Raw genomic sequence first — 17,722 nt, forward strand, 5'->3', positions numbered from 1 at the left:
TGTAAGCATTAAACGTCATTTTCTCGGCTCGTCGTAGTGTTGTATGTCACCGCGTTCTTGACGGTCGAAAGTTCAGAGAACGTTTGTGTGACCGTGTATATGCAAGCCAACCTTGAACGGAATTCCGTCGGAAAAGCCATCCAAGATTTTTTCAGCGGAAAATCTGCTTGTGTGTACGCGCCATTAGTGTAGCAATATGGTTGCATTTGATGAAGGTACAACATTTAGCAACATATTATTACACTTATGCTCCGTACACATGATCGTAAATTCGGCCAGCAAAAGACCGATGAGAGCTTTTGGTTGGAAAATGCGACCGTGTGTACGCTCCATCGGACTTTTGCTGGCCAAATTCCAGACAGCAAAAGATTGAGAGCAGGTTCTCAATTTTTCGGCCGGAAAAGTTCCAAGCAGAAATTCCGAATGTCTGTAGCAATTCCGACGTGCAAAATTCCTACGCATGCTTGGAAACAATTTGACGCATGCTCAGAAGCATTAAACTTCATTTTCTTGACTCATCATAGTGTTGTACATGATTGCTTTCTTGAAGGTCGAAAGTTCCGAGAATTTCCACCAGCAAAAGTTTGAGAGCAGGTTCTCAATTTTTTCGCTCGGAAAAAGTTCAGGTCATCTGTAGCAATTTAGACGTGCAAAATTCCAACACATGCTCAGAAACAATTCGACGCATGCTCGTAAGCATTAAACGTAATTTCCTCGGCTCGTCGTAGTGTTGTACGTCACCGCGTTCTTGACGGTCGAAAGTTCAGAGAACGTTTGTGTGACCGTGTGTATGCAAGCCAAGATTGAACTAAACCATCCAAGATTTTTTCAGGGGAAAATCTGCTTGTGTGTACGCGGCATTAGTGTAGCAATATGGTTACATTTGATGAAGGTACAACATTTAGCAACATATTACTACACTTATGCTCTGTACACACGATCGGAAATTCGGCCAGCAAAAGACCGATGAGAGCTTTTGGTTGGAAAATGCGACCGTGTGTACGCTCCATCGGACTTTTGCTGGCCAAATTCCAGCCAGCAAAAGATTGAGAGCAGGTTCTCAATTTTTCGGTCGCAAAAAGTTCCAATCGGAAAAATTCCGATCGTCTGTAGCAATTCCGACACGCAAAATTCCTACACATGCTTGGAAACAATTCGACGCATGCTCAGAAGCATTAAACTTAATTTTCTCGGCTCCTCGTAGTGTTGTACGTCATTGCTTTCTTGACGGTCGAAAGTTCAGAGAATTTCCCCCAGCAAAAAGTTTGAGAGCGGGTTCTTAATTTTTCGGTCAGAAAAAGTTCAGATCGTCTGTAGCAATTCCGACGTGCAAAATTCCTACGCATGCTCAGAAACAATTCGACGCATGCTCGGAAGCATTAAACTTCATTTTCTTGGCTCATTGTAGTGTTGTACGTCATTGCTTTCTTGAAGGTCGAAAGTTCAGAGAATTTCCGCCAGAAAAAATTTGAGAGCAGGTTCTGAATTTTTTCGGTCGGAAAAAGTTCAGGTCATCTGTAGACGTGTAAAATTCCTACGCATGCTCGGAAACAATTTGACACGTGCTCAGAAGCAATGAACTTAATTTTCTTGGCTTGTTGTTACATAGTTGGTAAGGTTGAATAAGGACACCAGTCTATCCACTATAACCTGAGTGAGTGTCTACAATTATCCCTATCCCTGTACATTGCACACTCACATCAATCCCTACCCTCAAGGAGCCCACAATCCAAGGTCCCCATTCATATACTAGGGCCAATTTTTGGACAGAAGCCAATAAGCCTACCTTCATGTCTTTGGAGTGTGGGAGGAAACCCACACAGGGAGAACATGCAAACTCCAGGCAGGTAGTGTCATGGTTGGGATTCGAACCAGTGACCCTTCATACTGCTAGGTGAGAGTGCTAACCACTACACCACTGTGCCACTGTGCCACCCAAACTGTACTGAGCCTATCATCTACTAGGACCCTCCCAGGTTCCCCCAGAGGTTCTCCCCCCAGTGTATAGGTTGCATTCATATTTTTGCCACCCAAATACATTGTTTTACATTTCTCTACAACCTCATTTGCCATGTAGTTGCCCACCCCATTCATTTGTTCAGATCTTTTTGCAAGGTTTCCACATCCTGCGGAGAAGTTATTGCCCTGCTTATCTTAGTATTGTCTGCAAATACAGAGATTGAGCTGTTTACCCCATCCTCCAGGTCGTTTATGAACAAATGAAATAGGATTGGTCACATGTTACTAGTAATGGCGGCAATCAATGATTTTTAGTGGGACTGCAACATTATGGCAGACAAATCTGACCCTAAATTACACTTTTTTGGGACCAGTGACATCAATATAGTTATCAGTGCTAATAAAAAATGGATTGATCCCTGTATAAATGACACTGGCAGGGAAGGGGTTAACACTAGGGGGTGATCAAGGGGTTAAGTGTGTCCTGCGGAGGTGCTTTCTAACTTAGGGGGGTGGGGGAAGTGTTACACTGGAGGAAAACAGAGATTGTGTTTCAGTTTAGCTGAAACAGAAGATCTCACTTTTCCTTACTGATAGATCAGCGGTGTGCCTTGTTTACATAGACACACCGCTTCTCCATCATGGCTGCCAGATCCATTGATTGGCTCCCGCTGTGTCCAATCTCAGCAGGAGAGGTGCTCCGGCCCCTACACCGCGTGCACAAAATCACATACAGGTATGTGATTTTGCGCAGCCGAGCCGTCCTGCTGCAGTATATGTACGGTGGGCAGTCCGGAAAGCTGATAAAATGCATGCACACTCATGCCTCTGTATAAATATGGTCATATGGCAACACCAGATCTCCCCAGCAGATGGCAATGCAGCTTAAAATTGTAACTGGGATTCCAGATCTTGGTAACTTTGGAGCAGGGGTCTCAAACTGGCGGCCCTCCAGCTGTTACGAAACTACAAGTCCCATGAGGCATTGCAAGGCTAACAGTTGCAAGCATGACTCCCACAGGCAGAGGTATGATGGGACTTGTAGTTTCACAACAGCTGGAGGGCCGCCAGTTTGAGACCTCTGCTTTAGAGTGATAGTGGGGAAGCTCTCTATTTTATTACATGTAAGTTAAACCAGATTCCCAGCACCAGAAAACCAATGCGGGATTATGCTGCTAATACTTGTAGGCAAAGAGACAATAGATGTACTATTCCAGTTCATCGTGCTTGCATTTGTGCTCACATTTATGCACGCACTCGCACACGTACACATGCACGTGCGCATGCATATTTGGTGCCAGTTGCCTATTTAAACTGGCCTGTCACCATGAGCATTAGCTCAATGGTCTCCAACTTGTTCCTGTATTCATGTGACATGATCCATTGAACATGCTTTCCTGTGTATGACCCGACTTTCTCCTGGACTTTGCCTTTGTTCCTGCATTAACGTTGTTCACCTGATCTCTCTGACCTCGGCCTGTTTACTGGACTCATCTGTGCCTGCTGATTCTGTACTGCACTGCCTGGCTGTTACTGACCTTGGCCTGTTTACTGGACTCATCTTTGCCTGCTGATTCTGTACTGCACTGCCTGGCTGTTACTGACCTCGGCCTGTTTACTGGACTCATCTTTGCCTGCTGATTCTGTACTGCGTTGCCTGGCTGTTGCTGACCTTGGCCTGTTTACTTAACTCATCTTTGCCTGCTGATTCTGTACTGCACTGCCTGGCTGTTACTGACCTCGGCCTGTTTACTGGACTCATCTTTGCCTGCTGATTCTGTACTGCGTTGCCTGGCTGTTACTGACCTTGGCCTGTTTACTGGACTCATCTTTGCCTGCTGATTCTGTACTGCACTGCCTGGCTGTTACTGACCTCGGTCTGTTTACTGGACTCATCTTTGCCTGCTGATTCTGTACTGCACTGCCTGGCTGTTACTGACCTTGGCCTGTTTACTGGACTCATCTTTGCCTGCTGAATCTGTACTGCACTGCCTGGCTGTTACTGACCTCGGCCTGTTTACTGGACTCATTTTTGCCTGCTGATTCTGTACTGCACTGCCTGGCTGTTACTGATCTTGGCCTGTTTACTGGACTCATCTTTGCCTGCTGATTCTGTACTGTACTGCCTGGCTGTTACTGTCCATGGCTCTGCCTGCTGACTTGGTGCCTTGTTACCCGGCTGCTGCTGGTCGCTGCCTGCATACTGGCTCTGCTACCATCTCCTGCTCTGGTGCCAAGCTGCTTCAGTATCCTGTTCCTAGGACTGTAACCCTCAGCTTCATCCACCTAAGAGCGGACTTCACCAGCCAGCCACTCCGTCACTCGTGCCACTCCTTGCCCTCACACCATCTGTCTCTGCTTACAGGAGTGTTGGCCAGGAGGTGCAAAAGACACCTCCACAACATTCCAGTAGTCACCAAGTACGTGATACAAACTGAGCTAAGTTCGGCTTCCTGCACATTTACTGAACCCAGCAGGAAATTTGAGAACCCTATGGTTGTGTTCCAATAATTTTGATTGACAGTTTAAAAATAATACAATGACAGCAGAGGAGTAAGGTATAATATGCTTTCCATCAGGTAACAATATACAACAATGTCACTCTGGAAACAATTGTATGCAGGATACTGTGTATTGTGTGTCCCGGTGCAAAACAAACCATGTAAACAATGAATAAAGAAAACACATACGAGTGATTTGCTGCAGCTAAATTGTCTTTCCTTAACTGGAGTGAAAGTGTAAACCAAAATATATATACAGTGCATCTGGAAAGTATTCACAGAGCTTCACTTTTTCCACATTTTGTTATGTTACAGCCCTATTCCAAAATGAATTAAATTCATTATTTTCCTTAAAATTCTACAAACAATATGCCATAATGACAACTCGAAAAAGAAGTTTGGCTAAATACATTTTCTTTTTAATACATTGGCAAATGCATTAAAAAGAAAATCATACGTACAATAAGTATCCACAGCCTTTGCCCAATACTTTGGTGAAGCTCCTTTAGCACCAATTAGATCCTCAAGTCTTTTTGAGTATGATGCCACAAGCTTGGTATACATATTTTTGGCCAGTTTCTCCCATTCTTCTGTAGCACTGACCCCCGAAGGAGCGGCTGAGATTTTCTCGTGAGCGTCTAGGGGTTCCCGAGGTAGATGGCCCAATGAACTGTAGAGACACTTGATCCACTTTAGGAATTTTTTATTTGCAAAACGTTGAGCAGAACACAGTCTCTCAGTAGGGAATAGAGGGTATGGGTAGTAAAGCTCAGGTACTCTTGGAACCACTGACACTTGAATGTCTCTCTCTATGCAATCCAGGGAATAGCCATTCGCAACTGGATATTACAACTATCGGATAAATACCCTTTGGGTGATTTTAGCAACCGAGAGGTGATTCAGGTAAAGCAAAGTCTCTGCCACAGACTTGGTTGTAGAACATTAAAAAGAATCAGGCCGCGTACACACGCGGGGACTGTTCGCTCAACTTTGTTCGTCAAACAGTTTCAGCGGACAGTCCGCTCAAAATTAGCATGGACAGACTTGGCCACACACGATGAACGAACAGTCCGCTGAAACTTGCGCGATGACGTGAACGGCACGTACGACGGGACGAAAAATACGACGTCCTATACACTGCAATACAACTTTCGGCGTGTAAATCCTTTCTGAGCATGCGCGGAACTTAGTTTGACGAACAAGCCTACACACGAGGGGACTGTTCGCTGAAACAAAGTTTCAGCGGACAGTTTTTCGGAAATTCCGAAAAACTTTGTTCAGCAGACTGTTCGCTGAAACTGTCCGCTGAAAGCCCACACACGAGCGGACTGTCCGCCGAAACACTGTTCAGCGGACAAAGTTGAGCGAACAGTCCCCGCGTGTGTACGCGGCCTAAGTCTCTGCCACAGACTTGGTTGTAACTGAAGGATGAAATTAGAGAACTCTCATATGGTACCAGTATCTTGCAGCTGGTCTTGCATACCGTAAAAGTGTGGATTCACCTGGTGTCCTTACCAGCTTAGCCTCCAGGCTCCTACCAAGCAGCCAGACTTGTGTATGGCCCTCTTCTGAAGAGTCCTCCCCTGGTTGTGTTTTCAGTTGCTGGGCCTCTCCAAAACTGAGATGGCATCGGACCACCTTGGAACTCTCCTTACAGTTATTGTGCCTTATATAGACAGGTGTGTGCGCCTTTCCAATCATGTTCAATCAACTGAATTTACCACAGGTGGACTCCAATCAAGTTATAGAGACATCTCAAGAATGTTCAGTTAAAACATGATGCACCTGAGCTCAATTTTGAGTGTCATGGCAAAGGCTGTGAATACTACATGGGATTTTTTCGTTTTTTATTTTGAATAAATTTGCAAAGATTTCAAACAAACTTCTTTCGCATTGTCATTATGGGGTATTGTTTGTAGAGTTTTGAGGAAAATAATGAATGTGTTTTGCATTTGTTATGCGTCATCAGGAAGCTTCCTGATGAAGCATAATTATTTGTGAATAATCCTTCATGCTGTGTTGGCCCATATATACATGATAGGTGAGTATCACCATCATTGCACATTACTCCATAAGAATCCTATAAATGGCATTTCTTAACTATATCAGTTGCATCCCAAATTTAGGACACGTATGGTTAACAAATATAGGTCAATTAATACTCATTTGTTTGATTTAGACATTTATGTCCTTATAATAGTATAATAATGTTTTATAGGTTTTGTTATTGTTCATATTTCTCTTTTTCTATATCTTTTTATAACAAATATATACCTCATCGCTCCTGAAGAAGCTTTTTGCAAAACATGTTGAGACCACAGGCATTTATATAGCTTTATGTATTGTTGCAATTTTGTCTACTATCATGTTATGAATTGTTAACTTGGATCATTGTTTGCTCATTTGAACAAACTTTGGAATTTATTTTAAATGATTTTTCTACAATAAACACATTTTTATATAAACAGTTTTTTAATGTGGCACCATTAAAATCCAATTCTCTTCAATCTCCTATATAAATTGGATAAGGGTGCCTTTGATCCATTGAAATGGTGTAAATATACAAATCTGTGTTGGTCCATATGTGAGCGTCCATTTCACCTGGCTGTAGAGCCCTATTGCATGTTTTGCTGGAGCACAGAAGGGATCCAGGAAATTCTTATGCACTATTTAGTTAGGTGAAGAAGTTTTACTGGAGTATTTTCTTTTAGATTTATGGGATTCTTTTCTTCTTTTTTTCATTTTTTTATTTTTACTTTTTTGCTTTTGATTTGGACTTTTTAAGATTTTTTCACTAAGATTTTATTTATATACCTGGCACGTTTGATGTTAATTGTGTTTTATCAATTGAGGATTGATAATAGTTATTACTTTATTATTTGGGCAGCGCATTCACCTACTGTTTATTTGTAATTCAGAGGATGGGTGATTGAATTCCCGTTGTAGGCTGGAAAAGGGCTTAATGATTCTCTTATGCCCTGTACACACGATCAGACATTCCGACATAAAAATCCATCAGACTTTTTCCGACGGATATTGGCTCAAACTTGTCTTGCATATACACAGTCACACAAAGTTGTCTAAATTTCCAATCGTCAAGAACGCAGTGACGTACACCACATACGATGGGACTATAAAAGGGAAGTTCAGTACTACGTGCGCCACCCTTTGGGCTCATTCTGTGGATCTTATCTCATGTTAGTAGAAGTTTGGTTAGAGACGATTCCTAATGTCAACATGTGCCCATCATGGGGGATCAATAGACGTGTTTTGGGGGTGCAATCCCTTCACCTCAGCCACTTTAGTAGTGCCCACAAAACGCATACATTGATCTCCCGTGATGGCAGATAGCACATGTTGACACACTGTATACATCTTCAAAATTTGGCTTTTCTAAAAATGTAAAACTGGATTTTAAAATCTCAAATCAATGCTAGTTAGTTTTGTGTGTTTTAGATTCTCCCTAAAACATCAATGATGTTCTTAATTTTTTGTTGAACATCATTGATAATTTTCTTTAGATTCTCTAAATCGTGATTGCACCCCATTATCTCCCCGATGAGGATCTGGGCACTTTCACTGGTAAAATGAGATTCTTCTTCCACAACATCCACATCACCTAAAAATAAACAAAAAAACACACCATGTATTATAAATATGCAGGCATACATCTATTACCTGAAGCTGTGGTCTCAGACACTCACCTGTTGTGGTGACAATTTCGCCAATTTCACCAACCTCTCCCCCCTCCTCCTCCTTCTCCTCGGCTTCTGGTTTTGGGATTTCCCCTTCTTTCAGAAGTGTGCTTGGAAGTGTTATACAATTGTATTTTTTGGCACAGTTCCAAGCTGAAAAAATATTTATTTACACTTTCTAAAGTTGGAATACTTACCTGTTTTGTGCAAGTTTCACAGATGGAGACACCCCTAAGCCCCACCCACTGGAGCACGTGTGTGTGACACCCTAATAAAAAGGGTGTTCTGGTGTCCCACATTAGTGCTCCTGAGTCCAGATGTGTAAACAGCTGCTGAGTGTCCTCTCCTTTACACTGAATAAAGTTTGCATTTCATTCTAGTTACAAACCTATCAAGACAACAATCTTCTTTGAATAGAAATAGACCTGAAGAAATGTAGTTACCTGCAACTGCAACTTCCCAAAACATTGTATTTTAGTGGGCGAACAAACAATGTTTCCTACGAATGATTGAACCCATGAAAGTTGCCATTTTAAATTGTACAACAGTAAAGAAAAGCACATGGAGCAGTATGCAAGTAAAATACTAATATGAACACAGGACAACTACTTACTTTTTAGAACTCGCTTGATCTTTCTGTACTGATCGTGCTCCCTCAGTTTCATGTCTGACCAGCGTTTCCTCAATTGATTCTTGGATCGCTGTACCCCAAAATTCTTCTGCAGACTCTTCACAACTTTAGCCATGATCTTTGCCTTTCTTATATTTGGGTTTGGGTAAGGTAAACATGGCCCATCATAGTCGTTCCTCTTCAATATGACCACCATCTCCAACATCTCTACAAAAGACATATTTGAGGCCTTAAATTTTCTCCTGCGTGATCGGGACATTTCTGTCTCCAGGATTTTGTTGTAGCTGCTACTCTCATGCACCTGCTGTGTCTCCGCCATGTGCTCTCCCCACTGCACTGAAAGAGAAGGGGCGGGGAATAGACTAGAAAGAACGTCAAGGGCGGACGGAGTTTCACGCATGTGCAGTGTATATAAAACGTAACGCGTGCGTCGTACGTACAATCTGTGAGCAGAGGAAGGGGTAGCGGAAGCGCCAATCGTTCTAACGAAGGTACAATTTTAACTTGGTGCATTACTGGCCTATACTGCTTCTAGCTTGAGGCTTATATTGGGACAAGCTTAAAAGAGTTTAGCCTGACATTAGAATTTGCCTTGTGTTGTGTCTTGCAGAGATAATGGATGGGTTCAAAGACCAAAGCTTCCTACCAATTTTCATTGATAAATACAGAGAGCTGCCGTGTTTGTGGCAAGTGAAACACCCACATTACAATAACAAAATAAAGAGGCAGGCAGCGCTGGAGAAACTGCTGGAGTTGGGGAAGCCGGTGGTCCCCACAGCAAACATCAGCTATTTGAAAAACAAAATTGGTGACCTGAGGAGTACATATCTTAGGGAGCGAAAGAAGGTCCAGGATTCCATGAGATCTGGAGCTGCAGCAGATGACATTTATGTCCTCAGGCTGTGGTACTATGAGAGACTGAATTTTCTGTTAGACCAGACTGAGGTCAGGGAATCACTCTCCACTCTTCCTTCTACCCTTCCTTCCACCACAGCTGAGGCTTCCGATGCCCACCCTGGGACTTCCAGCCAGGAAGAAGTGGAGGAGCCCATCTTGAGCCAGGGATTATTGTTCTACATATTTTTTTGTAAAAAGGTATGATGTTAACTAGATGCGATTATTGATCACTAATTGCTGATTTAATAAAGTGGACAATAGACAATAGTAGCCAAAAATAATTGGGACAAGAATGAAAAATGCTGGGATCAGAATGATAGTTTTTTCTATTTGTTAACATTCAATTTGCAACAGTCATGAGCTGAAAATTGTGTGAGATTGATGAACCAAAAACTAAAAGTATTTCCCTTTTTCATACACAGGAAGAACTCAGCCAGGAGGAGGCCATGGAATGTGGCAGCCAGGAGGAGGCAGGAGTTAGTGGCAGCCAGGAGGTGGGCAGGCCTAGGAACCTCACAGAATCCCAGGTCCCTTCCCTCTGCCTTCCAACCAAAAGACCCAGGAAGGGGAGTAATGTGGAGGAGTCAGCACTCAGGCTGATTGGGGAGGCTTCTGCGGCCCTCAAAACCACCCCCACTCTTCAAGAGGCCTTTGCCTCCATGACTGCATGCAAAATGCAGAAAATGGAGGGGGGGCAATGTCTCATGTGTGAAGAACTCTTTTATCTCACACTAAATAAGGTGTTGAGGGGACAACTCCCCAACACAACCCATCTGTGTGAGTTGAACCCTCCTCCTACTCCTCCTCCTCCTTCTGCCACACCTCCAACACCACAGCTACAGCTTGGAACGAAGCGTGGAAGGAAGACCAGAGAGTGATGGCCTGGGTTCACTCTGGTCTGACAAAAGATGGCAAGCTCTTGTATGACCACAGCCTGGGGACATGGATGTCATCTGCTGCTGTCCCTGATCTCTTGGACTTCTGGACCAGATTGTACTCCCTTATATATGGACTCCTCAGGCCACCAATTTTGCCTTTAAATAATTGATGTCTGCCCTGGGGGCCAAAGGCTTTGCCAATTTCAGTAGTTTCTCCAGCGTTGCCTTCCACTTTATTTTCTTATGACCCCCTAATAAAGGTATATTTATTTTTCGGAAATACTTGCCTATGTGTTTTGCTTCAAAAAGGACAGTTTATTTGGGAGTAGGCAGGTACATTTCTAAAATACAATGTGAAATTAACAAGGGACGCCAACACCAAAAAACCTCCTCGAGGTTTTAAAATACAAGATAATAATGGTATTGTGGAAACTTGACACACGGAAATCCACAAAAAAAATGATGGAGATAACAAAAAAAACAAAAAACTGGAGATCTTGAACAAAAAAAACCCCACAAAATACTTATTAATTAATAATTATTCGGGAGGTCTGACGAATAAAAAATATTATATTCATGAAATCATGAGAAATAATAAAAAAATAAGTTTGTGAGAAGTCTGTGTAAATATGAGCAGCAAAAAAAACTTCATTCTTCTAGAATTATAAGGGAAAAAGAGAATGTGTTGCATTAAATAATTTTTAACATTGCAGCGCGACGAATGTGCTATATCCATTACGGATGCTAGTTTTACCAGAACGAGCTCTTCCGTCTTATAATTTATTCTGAGCATGCGTGGCACTTGTCTACACACAATCGGAATTTACACTGAAAATTTTAGATCCAGCTCTCAAACTTTGTGTGTCCAAAATTTTGATGGAAAAATTCCGATGGAGCCTACATACGGTCGTTATTTTCGACAACAAGGTCCGATCGCACATTTTCCGTCGGAAAGTCCGGCCGTGTGTACAGGGCATAATAAAGAGAAAATATCCTAAAGCTGCTTTTGATCACTGTGCTGCACATAAACTCAATTTGGTTGTTTATGAATTGAATGCTGTTCCTGATATACGGAATTCTATTGGCACAGTGAAAGCCATCATCAAGTTTTTCCGTGAGAGTCCAAAAAAGAAGATCTCTTATTCCTAATGTGCCATTGTTGAGTGAAACAAGGTGGACAGCCAAATACAAAAGCATTCAAAATTTTAGCTCAAACTTTGAAGATATTTTTAATCAATTAAGTTTACTGGTGACTACAGCATCGGGGTGAACAATTGCAATGTTCTTCAAGCACAGTGAGCTTCTTCTTTTGCTTGACCATCATTTCAAATTACTCATCAAGCTTGGAATCAGTAAGCCAAGCTCTCCAAGCTGTTCAGCTTGATGTCCTCAATGTGTGTAATCACGTGCAAGACCTTCTGACTGTGTTCTGCGATCACAGAGAAAATGCAGAAGAACAATTTAAGGAATTTTTTTCAAATATTCAAACAATGGCAGAAAAATTGAACATTTTGTGTTCCCAGACAGCGTGGCAGGCAAGTATGTTGTTCTAATTTTGGTTGTGTGGAAGAATACTATCGCCAGTCTATCTATACATGGACTCAATCATTGCATCATTAGAAAGCCGGTTTGGCAATGAAAACAAGAAAAATTTCAGTCTGTTCTCACTTCACCCAAAACAAATGGCAAACATGACACTTGAGTAATACAAATGCCATATTCAGGGCCGTCTTTAAGGCAGGGCAAAATGGGTAGCTGCCCTGGGCCCTGTCATTATTGGGGGGTCGAAAGCAGGGCTGGACTGGGACAGAAATTTGGCTCTGGACTTCGTCCAGACCGGCCCACTTACATTTTGAGTGTCCCATCAGCACTCCCTTACATCAGAGTGTCCCATCACCAGCCCCCTTACATCAGAGTGTCCCATCAGCGCCCCCTTACATCAGAGTGTCCCATCAGTGCCCCCATACATCAGAGTGTCCCATCACCAGCCCCCTTACATCAGAGTGTCCCATCAGCGCCCCCTTACATCAGAGTGTCCCATCAGTGCCCCCATACATCAGAGTGTCCCATCACCAGCCCCCTTACATCAGAGTGTCCCATCAGCGCTCCCTTACATCAGAGTGTCCCATCAGCGCCCCCTTACATCAGAGTGTCCCATTACCAGCCCCCTTACATCAGAGTGTCCCATCACCAGCCCCCTTACATCAGAGTGTCCCATCAGCGCCCCCTTACATCAGAGTGTCCCATCAGCGCCCCCTTACATCAGAGTGTCCCATCAGCACCCCTTACATCAGAGTGTCCCATCACCAGCCCCCTTACATCAGAGTGTCCCATCAGCGCCCCCTTACATCAGAGTGTCCCATCAGCGCCCCCTTACATCAGAGTGTCCCATCACCAGCCCCCTTACATCAGAGTGTCCCATCAGCACCCCCTTACATCAGAGTGTCCCATTAGCGCCCCCTTACATCAGAGTGTCCCATCAGCGCCCCCTTACATCAGAGTGTCCCATCAGCGCCCCCTTACATCTGAGTGTCCTATCACCAGCCTCCTTACATCAGAGTGTCCCAACAGCACCCCTTACATCAGAGTGTCCCATTAGCGCCCCCTTACATCAGAGTGTCCCATTAGCGCCCCCTTACATCAGAGTGTCCCATCAGCGCCCCCTTACATCAGAGTGTCCCATCAGCGCCCCCTTACATCAGAGTGTCCCATCAGCGCCCCCTTACATCAGAGTGTCCCATCAGTGCCCCCTTACATCAGAGTGTCCCATCACCAGCCCCCTTACATCAGAGTGTCCCAACAGCGCCCCCTTACATCAGAGTGTCCCATTAGCGCCCCCTTACATCAGAGTGTCCCATTAGCGCCCCCTTACATCAGAGTGTCCCATCAGCGCCCCCTTACATCAGAGTGTCCCATCAGCGCCCCCTTACATCAGAGTGTCCCATCAGCACCCCTTACATCAGAGTGGCCCATCACCAGCCCCCTTACATCAGAGTGGCCCACTGAGCCATCGGCCCACCGGGAAACTCCCGGTAGTCCCAATGGCCAGTACATGCCTGGTCCAAAGCAGCTCCCTCATACTTGCCAACTATCCCAGTTTACATTCCCTTGTCCCTTGAAGCTTTAGTCCTGTGCTGTGCCCTGATATCTCAGTGTGAAGTGCTGCTACTAATGCTGCCCAGCTCTTTCCTATTGCTGTGTACAAATGACTCACCTGCAGACCTCTGTTTACATGTAAATAAGCGGCATTCATATGTAAATAGCAGTGACATGCATATGTAAATTGCTGAGGCCAACGGAATTGATATGTAAATAAAGGCAGTAATCATATGTATATCATGCCCCGCTGCAGTGAGGAGCTGATGTGCTGTAACCTATAGCAATCAGTGAGCAGTATTACTGTACAGTAATCTCTAGCAGCCAATCAACAAGCAGAATTCATGTGCTGTAACCTCTAGCAATTAATCGGTGAGCCTTAAGGAGTTCTGTAACCTCTAGCAACCAGTCAGTGAGCGGTAATGATATGCTGTAACCTCTGGAAACCAATCTCAATCACTGCCTGATCTGATACAGTAAACTGATTTTAAGTCTAGCTGCTATTTATTTTATGTCTCAGAGAAGGTGGAGAGTGAAATTGCATGGGGGAGGGGTCCCTAAGAAAATTTTTGCCCATGGCCCAATCAGTATTAAAGAAGGCCCTGGCCATATTGCAGACATCAAAGAAATATACGGCATTGAAAACCTGGAAACCTGAGCAGTTTGACAATGGATTTTTTTTCCGTCAGTCCAGCAAGCAATTCTATTCTCATTGCTCTCACATTACCAGTGACCACTTGTACAGTGGAAAGGTCTTTCAGCACAATGAGAAGGGCGAAAACCTGGCTGAGATCGACAATGTCAGATGATCGCTTATCTGGTTTGTGCATGATGAGCATACAATTGCTGAAAATAAACAACAGTTGATTGACAAAGTAATTGATAAATTTGCACAGGACCACAGACAGTTTCTTTTTCGAGATCACTAACCAGTGAACAAAAATTGTACAAAAATAAATACTCTTTGAAAAATGTGATTGTTAAATTTAATCAAGAGTGCAGATTTGTAGTGCCTTGATCATGTGTGTATGAATAATTTGGTGCGTTCAATAGTGTAAACATAAAATCAGACAATCGCAGATTGATCCTTCTATTAAGCTTTTGCATCAGGATTCTCAAACCTTTGCCTGCCTGAGCTTTATGTGATAATGACTAAGCCCCTCCCCTCCGTGACATTGTCGAAAAGGGGCCGAGCATGGGTGTTCATAAAATGATGCCCCCCACCCCCCCCCCAAAAAAAAAGTTCTGCGGACGCCCATGCCCCAGGCCGCTCCTATGTGTAAGTTACCCTGTGTCTATTAGGGGCACAGGGTGAACGAGTAGCCCAGTCTGATCTGCACTAATCAGGCTCACCGTAAAACCACACCAGTCTCAGCATTTTGCTTTACCCCTGTTATCTAGGGTTCTATATGTTTGTGTTGAAAGAATGAAGGGGCTCTTTCACTTTGGACAGTAATATTTCTGGACAATATCCCAAAAGAAATATATGAAGATAAGTTAATTCTACCTTTCTAACTGCTGGAATATTGTATGAGCTCGGTCTCATAAACTGTTGTAGAGTTTTTACTAAATTGTTTGAAGTGTGGCTGTACCCAGGGGCGGACTGACCATTGGGCCACTCGGGCACTGCCTGAGGGCCCCATGCCACTAGAGGGCCCCATCATGGTTGCCAGCGTCAGTAAAACCAGGTACAGTATGTAAAAATGTATTTTTTTTTTTTTACATAGTCTCTGAAATGTCCCTTACCGACATCCTTTTGGTCTAAAAATCCTGAGATTATAGCTGCCCCACCTCTCCAGTACCTTCTCAGCCAATAGAAAGATGTCTGTGTATACTATGTGATTGTATACTGTGTGTGTGTTTGTGTCTACTGTGTGGCCCCATAATCTCTGATTGCCTGGGGGCCCCATAATCTCCTATTACCCAGGGGCCCCATGAGTTGTCAGTCCACCCCTGGCTGTACCCTGTTGTTCTATTGTTTGTCTGCGTTGGGAGCAACCTATTATGGGATGTATATGTGTTTATAGCATGTAGACCGGGGGCAGGGTGGAGGGAGGGGGGAATTCATCCAACAGTCCTCCCTGCTGGTAAGACAGTCTACTGCGGGAAAGTTGAATACACCTGTGTGTCTCTGGTTACTATATGTAGTTTACCCCGTCCTGTGTCATTATGCAAAGCATGGGGGTTGTCCCCTGAGTGTATATCTTTGTGTGCCTGTGTTTGAATAAACAGTCTTACGCTTCTCTACCCTACACTGCTGTCTCGACAAGTGACTGGGTGGGCTAAGCGATCTTGGATCGTGTTGGTACCGGACAAAGGAAGAGTATACAGCAGACATAATCCTGTTGAGGACGGGGGTCCGTGACACAGGGGACACAAAAAAAAGTATTACAAGAGAGTGCAGGGGTCAGGAGTGTGTTGCGCTCAGAAATCAGGGTTCAGGAGTGCATTAAGCTCAGAATGCAGGGTTCAGGAGTTTGTTACATTTTGAATGCAGGGTTCAGGAGTGAGTTACGCTCAGAATGCAGACCCAAAGTGCCTAGTATGGAATGGGGGGGAGCCCCACGCTGTTTTTTTTATTATTTTTGTATTGCCGGCAATTTAAATTAAAAGTTTTCATTATACTGTACATGTCAATTTTTGCTGCAGCAGGTTCTATACATGGTACATATACGCCACTTTACAGATACGCCACTTTACAGATACGCCACTTTACAGGCAGACTAAGAGGACCCCCCAGGCACTATATTTAAAGGTCTTTTTCATTTTTATTGTTTTACTTTAAGCATCATTAAAATCACTGCTCCTTTAAAAACAGTATTTTTTTAGAAGTTTTGCATTGGTGCATGTCCCCAGTCAGTACATGGGCCCCCAAACCTTTTTTATGACCAAAACTTGCATATAAGCCTTCAAAATGGGAACTTTTGATTTTTAAATTTCGGGTTCCTTTGACTTCAATGATGTTCGTGGTTCGAGTCCGAACTTTTGCGATGTTGGAGAGTTTTGGCGTGAACTAAACCGGGGGGTGTTCGGCCCATCTTTAGTCATAAGCATACTGAATGTGGTTGATGACGTCAGCCAGCATCTCCGGATAGTTTGTTGACGGCTGTCATTTGAGTATTGGTTTGTAGAGGATATTCATCTAGGTTGTCATTTCCATTGTTAGTTGGGGTGTCACTCACTATGACTGGCGATGGATCCACATACCCGTTGGACATGACTTTTGCTAAGGTGTCCCTACGGGCCTCCTTATTCTAAAGGGGACTTTCAGATTCTGATAAGTTCCCCTTGAAGACCTTCACATTTGCTAGGTCAGGTATGTAGGGATAGAGCCCTTGTCCCCATCGGTATTGGGGCAGGGTGCCTTGCCAAGGAGAACCACCATGACAAGGGACACTCCCAATACTGTGGACACGTGGCCTAGTATGATTGAGGAGGGAGGGTGAGAACTAGTCTGTGTTGACAACTAAATAACTCAACAAGAGTCACAGGCAGTGTCACCTCCTTAAGAAGACTCAGAGTAAAATTCAATGTAGTTTATTACACGTTTTACAGATTGAGATTGTATTTTTTTGCCCTTCTTAGAAATTAAAAAAAAAATACAAGGCTGGGAGTGTTTTACTAATGCCGCATACACACGATCAGACTATCCTAACGAGCAGACTTGCCCACACACGCCCACACATGAACTGACTTTTTTTCCGGACAATCCGCCCGACTTTTGGCGGAGGTCCGCCGGACTTTCCAAATGAACAGACTTCAGACTTCAGTAAAGTCTGTTCATTTTGAACATGACTTCAGGTACGACGGGACTAGCGAAATAAGTCATTGTCGCCGCCTCCATCGGTGAGATTGACACCTTGTGAGCCCTGTCGCCTGGTATGGGTAACCCCTACGCCCCTTACGCTGAAAAATGAAGAAGAAGGAAGAAGAAGCAGAAGGTGGCGGCAACCATTGAACGAGAAGACCGGGCCAACGCTAGTAAAAGAACTGGAAGAAGATAGCGGAGGAGCCTGGCAGAAGAACTGAAGAGCATGGAGAAGTCGGAAGAAGACCCCCGAAGTT

This window comes from Lithobates pipiens, unplaced genomic scaffold (genome assembly GCF_037356315.1).
Source record: "Lithobates pipiens isolate NorthernLeopardFrog02 unplaced genomic scaffold, aLitPip1_a1.2 Scaffold_27, whole genome shotgun sequence".
In the NCBI taxonomy this organism is placed as follows: Eukaryota; Metazoa; Chordata; class Amphibia; order Anura; family Ranidae; genus Lithobates; species Lithobates pipiens.